Consider the following 10,042-nt stretch of genomic DNA (forward strand, 5'->3'; position numbering starts at 1 on the left):
TTATAAATCCGAGCGATCCCAACCCTTTCAAGCACCAACATCGGTCGAGATAGAGGGGCACGGAGGGGGCTGCGTGAGACAACACAGTCCCCTATATAAGTTATTTGTCCGATTCTCACACATCCGAAGAATGGTCATCAAATCGGACAACAGCCCAAACTTCCGACTTCCGTCCCAGAAAGCCCAAGAGCTATCTAAAACGTTCATGGCCGGAACTCGATCGCGGCTATACCAGTCCGCCAAGCAACCCAAAAGCTAGACTGGAGCTCTAGTCGAATCACCTCTGTGGCCATTGCAAGGACGTGTTGGAGCGACTACCATTGCCGAACCATTCCGCAGGTCGAGTCCATACCAAGGCCGCATAGAGATTCACGATGAGCTCCTGCATAGCAATCAGGAGACTTGCCGTGTCCATCACAATCGATAAATCCTGGTGCAAGATTTTTGCATCCGAGCGCTCCAACCAGTCGAGCACCAGCATCAATCGACATAAACGGGCACGGGGGGAGGATGCTCGAGAACACTACCTCCCCTATATAAGTTATTTGTCCGATTCTCAAGCAGCCGAAGTCTGGTCATCGAATCGGGTCAAAGACCACAACTTCCGACTTTACCCACAATGCAAGTCATCGAATCGAACATCGGCCCCCGAGTCGGACTCCATGCGTATGTCAGGTCATCGGACCCAAATTCCGCCTTCCTGCGCATGGCGGGCCATCAATATCAACTCGGTCATCGGACCCAAACTCCGCCTTTTTGCGTATGGCACGCCTTCAAATCGGTCATCGGACCCAAATTCCGCCTTCCTGTGCATGGCGGGCCATCAACATCAACTCGGTCATCGGACCCAAATTCCGCCTTTCTGCGCATGGCACGCCATCAACTCGGTCATCGGACCCAAATTCCGCCTTCCTGCGCATGGCAGGTCATCGGACACAAATTCAGACCTCGCCAATATGCCTACGTATCGAATCGGTCATCGGACCCAACTTCCGACTTCATCCATACTGTAGGGTCTTTGAGGTTGGCGCGGTGCGCTCAACCCAGGGAGTCGACCCATCGAAGCATACACCTCCCCTATATAAGCTATTTGTCCGATTCCCACACCTGTGTAGTTTGCACCTCTGACCAGGACATCGACCCCAACTTCCGAACTCGACTGCAACGACGGCACCAGCGCCTTGGTGCGCACCTTGCGACGCACAGTCCCAACATTCGCCTTCCTGCACATGGCAGGTCATCGGACCCAAATTCCGACCTCGCGAGTATGCCTACATATCGAATCGGTCATCGGACCCAACTTCCGACTTCATCCATACCGTAGGGTCTTTGAGGTTGGCGCGGTGCGCTCAACCCGGGGAGTCGACCCAACGAAGCATACACCTCCCCTATATAAGCTATTTGTCCGATTCCCACACCTGTGTAGTTTGCACCTCCGATCAAGACATCGACCCCAACTTCCGAACTCGCCTCCAACGACCGAACCAGCGCCTTGGTGCGCACCTTGCAACGCACAGTGCCAACATTCGCCTTCCTGCACGTGGCAGGTCATCGGACCCAAATTCCGACCTCGCGAGTATGCCTACATATCGAATCGGTCATCGGACCCAACTTCCGACTTCATCCATACCGTAGGGTCTTTGAGGTTGGCGCGGTGCGCTCAACCCGGGGAGTCGACCCAACGAAGCATACACCTCCCCTATATAAGCTATTTGTCCGATTCCCACACCTGTGTAGCTTGCACCTCCGATCAGGACATCGACCCCAACTTCCGAACTCGACTAAAAAGACCGCACCAGCGCCTTGGTGTGCACCTTGCAACGCACAGTGTCAACATTCGCCTTCCTGCACATGGCAGGTCATCGGACCCAAATTCCGACCTCATGAGCATACCTACTAATCGAATCGGTCATCGGACCCAACTTCCGACTTCATCCATACCGTAGGGTCTTTGAGGTTGGCGCGGTGCGCTCAACCTGGGGAGTCGACCCATCGAAGCATACACCTCCCCTATATAAGCTATTTGTCCGATTCCGACACCTGTGTAGTTTGCACCTCCGCTCAGGACATCGACCCCAACTTCCGAACTCGCCTGCAACGACCGAACCAGCGCCTTGGTGCGCACCAAAAGTGCGCACTTTTGGAGGGCACTTTTCTGCGCTCCAAAGGTGCGCACTTTTGGAGGGCACTTTTTGGAGGGCACTTTTCTGCGCTCCAAAGGTGCGCACTTTTGGAGGGCACTTTTTGGAGGGCACTTTTCTGCGCTCCAAAGGTGCGCACTTTTGGAGGGCACTTTTTGGAGGGCACTTTTCTGCGCTCCAAAGGTGCGCACTTTTGGAGGGCACTTTTTGGAGGGCACTTTTCTGCGCTCCAAAGGTGCGCACTTTTGGAGGGCACTTTTTGGAGGGCACTTTTCTGCGCTCCAAAGGTGCGCACTTTTGGAGGGCACTTTTTGGAGGGCACTTTTCTGCGCTCCAAAGGTGCGCACTTTTGGAGGGCACTTTTTGGAGGGCACTTTTCTGCGCTCCAAAGGTGCGCACTTTTGGAGGGCACTTTTTGGAGGGCACTTTTCTGCGCTCCAAAGGTGCGCACTTTTGGAGGGCACTTTTTGGAGGGCACTTTTCTGCGCTCCAAAGGTGCGCACTTTTGGAGGGCACTTTTTGGAGGGCACTTTTCTGCGCTCCAAAGGTGCGCACTTTTGGAGGGCACTTTTGTGCACTCCAAAGGTGCGCACTTTTGGAGGGCACTTTTCCTGTGCTCCAAAGGTGCACACCTAGGTGAGCACCTTCGACCACACCTTGTAGCACACCAAACTCTGACTTTCGACTTCATCCGCAATGCAGGGTCTTTGAGGTTGGCGCAATGCGCACAACCAGGGGAGTCGACCCATCAAACCCAACACCTCCCCTATATAAGCTATTTGTCTGATTCTCATACATGCGTAGCCTGCAGGAGCAATTAGGACATCGACCCCAACTTTCGGCTTCTAAACGAAAACAAGGTCTTTGAGGTTGGTGTAATGCGAACAACTAGGGGAGTCAACCCATCAAACCCAACACCTCCCCTATATAAGCTATTTGTCTGATTCTCATACATGTGTAGTCTACAGGAGCAATTAGGACATCGACCCCAACTTTTGACTTCTTAACGAAAACAAGGTCTTTGAGGTTGACGTAATGCGCACAACCAGGGGAGTCGACCCATCAAACCCAACACCTCCCCTATATAAGCTATTTGTCCGATTCTCATACATGTGTAGCCTGCAGGAGCCATTAGGACATTGACCCCAACTTTTGACTTCTTAACGAAAACAAGGTCTTTGAGGTTGGCGTAATGCGCACAACCAAGGGAGTTGACCCATCAAACCCAACACCTCCCCTATATAAGCTATTTGTCTGATTCTCATACATGTGTAGCCTGCAACAACGATTAGGACATCCACCCCAACTTCTGAATTCGTCTGCGTTGACCGCACCAAAGGTGCACGCCTTGGTGCTCACCAAAATCCGACTTCCGACTTCTTCTGCTATGCGGGGTCTTTGAGGTTGGCGCAGTGCGCACAACCAGGGGAGTCAACCCACCGAATGCAACACCTCCCCTATATAAGCTATTTGTCTGATTCTCATACATGCGTAGACTGCAGCAATGATTAGGACATCCACCCCAACTTTTGACTTCTTAAACAAGACAGGGTCTTTGAAGTTGGTGCAGTGCACACAACCAGGGGAGTCGACCCATCAAACGCAACACCTCCCCTATATAAAGCTATTTGTCCGATTCTCATACGTGTAGTCTGCAGCAGCGATTAGGACATCGACCCCAACTTCCGAATTCGTTTGCATTGACCGCACCAAAGGTGCACGCCTTGGTGTGCACCCTGGAGTGCACTTTGGTGCTCACCTCGGTGCACACTTTGGTGTGCACCTCGGTGTGCACCAAAGGTGCGCACCTTGGAGCGCACCAAAGGTGTACACTTTGGAGCGCACCACATAGGGTCTTTGAGAGGTTGGCGCAGTGCGCACACCAAGGTGGGTGTTGAGGTGCGTGCCGAGGTGGGTGGGTGCTAGGGTGCGCTCCATGGTGGGTGCCAGGGTGGGTGCGTGCTAGGGTGGATTCCAAAGAGGGTCATAGGGTGGGTGCCAAGGTGGGTTGGTGATATAGTGGGTTCAAAGGTGGGTACTAGGGTGGGTTCCAAGGTGGGTCACAAGTTGGGTGCCAGGATGCGTGGGTGTTAGGTTGGGTGCCAAGGTGGGCTCCTGCGTGGGTGGGTGCTAGGGTGGGTTTCAAGGTGGACGCGTAGGGCGGGTGCCAAGGTGGGTAACAAGTTGGGTGTTAGGATGGGTGAGTGCTAGAGTGGGTGCCAAGGTGGGTGGGTGCTAAGGTGGATGCCAAGGTGGTTCACAGGGTGGGTGGGTTCTAGGGTGAGTTCCAAGGTGGGTCACAGGTTCAGTGCTAGGGTGGGTGTCAAGGCGGGTGTCGAGGTGCCTGGGTGCTAGGGTGTGGATGCCAATGTGGGTCATAGGGTGGGTACTAGGGTGGGCTGCAATGTGGGTGCCAAGGTGGGTAACATGCTCGGTGGGTTCTAAATTGGGTGCCAGGGTGGGTGTGCACCCACCTTGCCCGAGGTGGGTGCCAAGGTGCCAGTGTGGGTGGGTGCTAAGGTGGATGCCAAGGTGGGTGAGAAGGTGGGTGATAGGTTGAGTGGTAGGATGGGTGGGTGCCAAGATGGGTCACAGGGTGGGTGCAAGGGTGGGTAGGTGCTAGGGTTGGTGTCAGGGTGGGTGGGTGCTAGGTTGGGTTCCAAGGTGGGTGCGAGGGTGAGTGTCAAGGTGGGTCACAGGTTAGGTGCTAGGATGGGTGAGTGCTAGGGTGCAAAGGTGCCAGGGTGGGTGCTAGGATGGGTCGATGCTAGGGTGAGTGGCAAGGTGGGTCCACAAGTGTCAAGGTGGGTGCCGAGGTGGGTGCCAAGTCGGCGACTGCTATGGTGGATGCCAAGGTGGGTCACGGGGTGGGTGCCAAGTTGCTAGGTTGGGTTCCAAGGTGGGTGCCAACGTGGGTGCTAGGGTGCGTGGGTTAAAGGGTGTGTCACAACGTGGGTGCCAGGATGGGTGCGCACCCACACTGGCCAAGACGGGTGCGGGTGCAAGGTTGGGTTCCAAGCCCGGTCACAGGCTGGGTGCTAGGATGGGTGGGTGCCAAGGTGGGCACCAGGGTGGGTGCACCCACCCTGGCCAAGGTGGGTCACGGGGTGGGTCCTAGGGTGGGTAACGGGGTGGGTACTAAGGTGCGTGCCAAGGTGGGTCATAGGGTGGGTGCCAAGGTGGGCACCAGGGTGGGTGTGCACCAACCCTAGCCAGGGTAGGTCACGGGGTGGTTGTCGGGGTGGGCGTCAAGGAGCCAAGGTGGGTGGCAAGTAGCCAAGTTGCGTGCCAAGGTGGGTGTCGGGGTGGGTGCCAAGGATCCAAGGTGGGTGCCAAGGAACCAAGGTGGGTGTCTGGGTGGGTGCCGAGGTGGGAGCCAGGGTGGGTCCCAAGGTGAGTGCAAAGGTGGGTGCCAGGGTCAAGGTGAGTGCCAATGTGGGTTCCAAGGTGCCAGGGTCAGGGTGAGTGCCAATGTGGGTTCAAAGGTGCTAAGTTGGGTGCGAGGTTGGGTGCGAGGGTGGGTGGGTGCCAAGGTGTGCTAGGTGGAAGCCCGGGTGGGTCGGCATCCCATGGGTGTCGAGTTGGGTGCCTGATGGGTGCTTCTTGTCAAGTTTTAGTCGTCGGGACTCATTTCGAGCCTTAGAGGTCGTTTCTTGTCCGGTTGCCCTGTCTTCGACCTGGGAACCCAATTTTGGTCCTCGGGTCCCATTTTTTTTTGTCTCGCATCCCACTTTTGGCCTGTGGCCTTTTCGGGGTCGATTCTCGTTTTGGGCATCAGAGCATGTTTCTTCTCCTAAAACCCAATATTTGTTTATTAAGTCTCGGAACACATTTTTGTTCTCGTGGACCCATCATGGGTCTTGGAACGCATTTGTGGTCCTTGGGTCCCATTTTGCATCCCGAAACTTGTGTTTTGGTGCTTGATCCCTATTTTGGGTGCCCACCTTGCACCAAGTGCGCACCCGGGGCAAACCGAGCGCCTTGGTGCACCGGGGCAAGATCGAGCGTGCACCCGAGGCGCCCCGAACATGCACCAAGGTGCACTCGGCCCACATGTGAGCGCAGGTCGTTGCGCCCGAGGTGGTGTGTGGGCACCGCGTTGCAGACGGGACACTGCACGCACACGACGCCCCCTCCAGGTGCACGCACGTAGGCCGGGCCGGGTGCACACCCGACGCCCTAGCAAGGTGCGCGCACCCGGGCAGGGCTCACACTTGGCGAACGGGGCGCACTTCGCGAGGGAGGGTGTGCACCTCGACGGGGGTGGGTGGCCGGGGTGGATTCGCACGTGGGTCGCGGTTTGCTAAGTACACACTGCGACAAGCTCATAACGGGTGCGATCATACCAGCATTAGTGCACCGGATCCCATCAGAACTCCGCAGTTAAGCGCGCTTGGGCCGGAGTAGTACTGGGATGGGTGACCTCCCGGGAAGTCCCGGTGTTGCACCCTTTTTTAGTTTTTCGCCGGGCGTCGCAATGCTATTTGAATAAACCTTTTGCCCGTTTGCGTTCTCGTCGGGGCCGGGCCGGGCCGGGGTGCGCTGCCCGCACTACCTCGCGCGCGCGGGGGGCGACACCGAGCGCGCACCCGAGGCACCCCGAGCACACAGGCCACGGTGCAACCCGGGCGTTGTGCGCGCACCCCGGTGCGCCCGAGGTGCTGCGCGCGCACCCAGGTGAAATCGGTGTGCACCTCGGCCAGTGCGCGCTCGGTCGAGTCGCGCACGTTGGCCAAGGTGCACGGTGATGTTTCTTACTCTAAGGTTCCGCACCAGACGCCCGGGACAGGTGAGCGAAGCTGGGCGGGGCCGGGTGCGCGGCCGGGGCAGGTGCACGCAGCTGGAGAGAGCTTTGGAGCACACTTCGGAGCGCACCAATGATGCGCTCCATTCAAAAGTTTCCTGAAAAGGCAAAAAAAGTTGAGATTATAGAATTTCCCACTTGAGAGATTGTAAAAAAAAAAAATTTAAAATGAAGGAAACGCGGGTGCCAAGGTGTGCGCAGCCCAGCCAAGGTGTGCGCACCAAGGCGCCCACCCTGGCGAAGGTGCACGCAAGGTGCGCACCCGAGGCAAACCGGACAATTAACCCAACTTTCGACTTCGCGCGCACCTTGGAGCGCACTTCGGAGCGCTCCTTGGTGCGCACCAATCTTGGGCACCTCGGAGTGCACCATGGCGCCCACCAAGGTGCGCACCCGGGGCAAACCGAGCTCCGACTTCGTGCGCACCTTGGAGCGCACGAAAGGTGCGCACCATGGCGCCCACCAAGGTGCGCAGCCCAGCCAAGGCGTGCGCATCAAGGTGCGCACCCTGGCGAAGGTGCGCACCCGGGGCAAACCGAGCTCCGACTTCGTGCGCACCTTGGAGCGCACAAAAGGTGCGCAACCCAGCCAAGGTGTGCGCACCCCGGTCAAACCGAGCTCCGAATCGTGCGCACCAGAGGTGCACGCCATCGTGCGCACCTTGGAGCACACTTCGGAGCCCTCCTTGGTGCGCGCCGATGTTGCGCACCTCGGAGCGCACCCGGGGAAAACAATGCAATTAACCCGACTTTCGACTTCGTGGGCACCTCGGAGCGCTCTCGGGTTCGCACCTCGGAGCACACCGAGGTGCGCACCTTTGATGCGCTGCCTTCACCAATTTCCAGAAAAGGCAAGAAAACATTGAGAAGGTGTGCGCACCGAGGTGCCCACCCTGGCGAAGGTGCACGCGAGGTGCGCACCCGGGGCAAACCGGGCTCCGACTTCGTGCACGCCGCACCTTGGAGCACACTTCGGAGCGCTCCTTGGTGCGCACCAGGGCGCGCAACCCAGCCGAGGTGCCCACCCCGGCGAAGGTGCACGCGAGGTGCGCACCCGGGGCAAACCGGGCTCCGACTTCGTGCACGCCATGGTGCCCACCGCGGCGAAGGTGCACGCGAGGTGCGCACCCGGGGCAAACCGGGCTCCGACTTCGTGCACGCCGCACCTTGGAGCACACTTCGGAGCGCTCCTTGGTGCGCACCATGGTGCCCACCAGGGCGCGCAACCCCGCCGAAGGTGCACGCGAGGTGCGCACCCGGGGCAAACCGGGCTCCGACTTCGTGCACGCCGCACCTTGGAGCACACTTCGGAGCGCTCCTTGGTGCGCACCATGGTGCCCACCAGGGCGCGCAACCCCGCCGAAGGTGCACGCGAGGTGCGCACCCGGGGCAAACCGGGCTCCGACTTCGTGCACGCCATGGTGCGCACCGCGGCGAAGGTGCGCACCCGGGGCAAACCGGGCTCCGACTTCGTGCACGCCGCACCTTGGAGCACACTTCGGAGCGCTCCTTGGTGCGCACCAGGGCGCGCAACCCAGCCGAGGTGCCCACCCCGGCGAAGGTGCACGCGAGGTGCGTACCCGGGGCAAACCGGGCTCCGACTTCGTGCACGCCGCACCTTGGAGCACACTTCGGAGCGCTCCTTGGTGCGCACCATGGTGCCCACCAGGCCGCGCAACCCAGCCAAGGTGTGCGCACCAAGGTGCACGCGAGGTGCGCACCCGGGGCAAACCGGGGTCCGACTTCGTGCACGCCGCACCTTGGAGCACACATCGGGGCGCTCCCGGGTTCGCACCGGCGTTGCGCACCGTGGTGGGCACCTCGGAGCACACCAAGGTGGGCAGCGAGGTGCGCACCTTTGATGCGATGCCTTCACTAATTTCCATAAAAGGCAAAAAAAAAACGAGATTTTAAAATTTCCGTTTTGAAAGATAGTGAGAAAAAGGGAATGCTGGTGCCATCTTGAGCCCGCCCTGGTGCGCAGCCCAGCCAAGGTGTGCGCACCAAGGTGCCCACCCTGGCGAAGGTGCGCGCCCGGGCAATTAACCCAACTTCCAACTTCGCGCGCGCCAGGGTGGGAGCGCACCCAACAACCGGGCCTGGGAAGAGCCAATGCGAGAAACCCCACCAAACGCTCTGACAAAAAAAGAGGGGGCGCTCCAGTAACCCCGCTTCGGAGCGCACCCTGGGCAAACCCAGCCAAGGTGCCCACCCCGGCCAAGGTGCAGGCGAGGTGCGCACCCGGGGCAAACCGGGCTCCGACAACGTGCACGCCGCACCTTGGAGCACACTTCGTAGCGCTCCCGGGTGCGCACCTCAGAGCACACCAAGGTGGGCAGCGAGGTGCGCACCTTTGATGCGCTGCCTTCACTAATTTCCAGAAAAGGCAAAAAAAAAAGGAGATTTTAAAATTTCCGTTTTGAAAGATAGTGAAAAAAACGGAACGCGCGTGCCATCTTGAGCCCGCCCTGGTGCGCAGCCCAGGTAAGGTGCCCACCCTGGCAAAGGTGCGCACCCGGGCAATTAACCCTACTTCCGACTTCGTGCGCGCCAGGGTGGCAACCGGGCCTCGGAAGAGCCAATGCGAGAAACCCCACCAAACGCTCCGACAAAAAAAGAGGCGGCGCTCCAATAACCCCGCTTCGGAGCGCAGCCGGGGCAAACCCAGCCAAGGTGCCCACCCCGACGAAGGTGCACGCGAGGTGCGCACCCGGGGCAAACCGGGCTCCGACAACGTGCACGCAGCACCTTGGAGCACACTTCGAAGCACTCCCGGGTGCCCACCGGCGTTGCGCACCGTGGTGGGCAGCGAGGTGCGCACCTTTGATGCGCTGCCTTCACTAATTTCCAGAAAAAGGCAAAAAAAAATGAGATTTTAAAATTTCCGTTTTGAAAGATAGTGAAAAAAAAGGAACGCGGGTGCCATCTTGAGCCCGCCCTGGTGCGCAGCCCAGGCAAGGCATGCGCACCAAGGTGCCCACCCGAGGTGCACACCCGGGGCAAACCGGGCTCCGACTTCGTGCAGGCCGCACCTTGGAGCACACTTCGGAGCGCTCCTTGGTGCGCACCATGGTGCCCACCAGGGCGCGCAACCCAGC

The 10,042-nt window shown here is 58.8% G+C and overlaps 1 non-coding gene across 1 annotated transcript; it reads left to right on the forward strand.

Moving 5' to 3' along the window:
- The first annotated feature begins 6,473 nt into the window (after window positions 1-6,473).
- LOC131872908 (5S ribosomal RNA) lies at window positions 6,474-6,592 on the forward strand. Its single transcript, XR_009370969.1, has one exon. It is a non-coding gene; the product is annotated as a 5S ribosomal RNA (ribosomal RNA).
- The last annotated feature ends 3,450 nt before the right edge of the window (window positions 6,593-10,042 follow it).

This window comes from Cryptomeria japonica, unplaced genomic scaffold (assembly GCF_030272615.1).
Source record: "Cryptomeria japonica unplaced genomic scaffold, Sugi_1.0 HiC_scaffold_879, whole genome shotgun sequence".
NCBI classification, from domain to species: domain Eukaryota; kingdom Viridiplantae; phylum Streptophyta; class Pinopsida; order Cupressales; family Cupressaceae; genus Cryptomeria; species Cryptomeria japonica.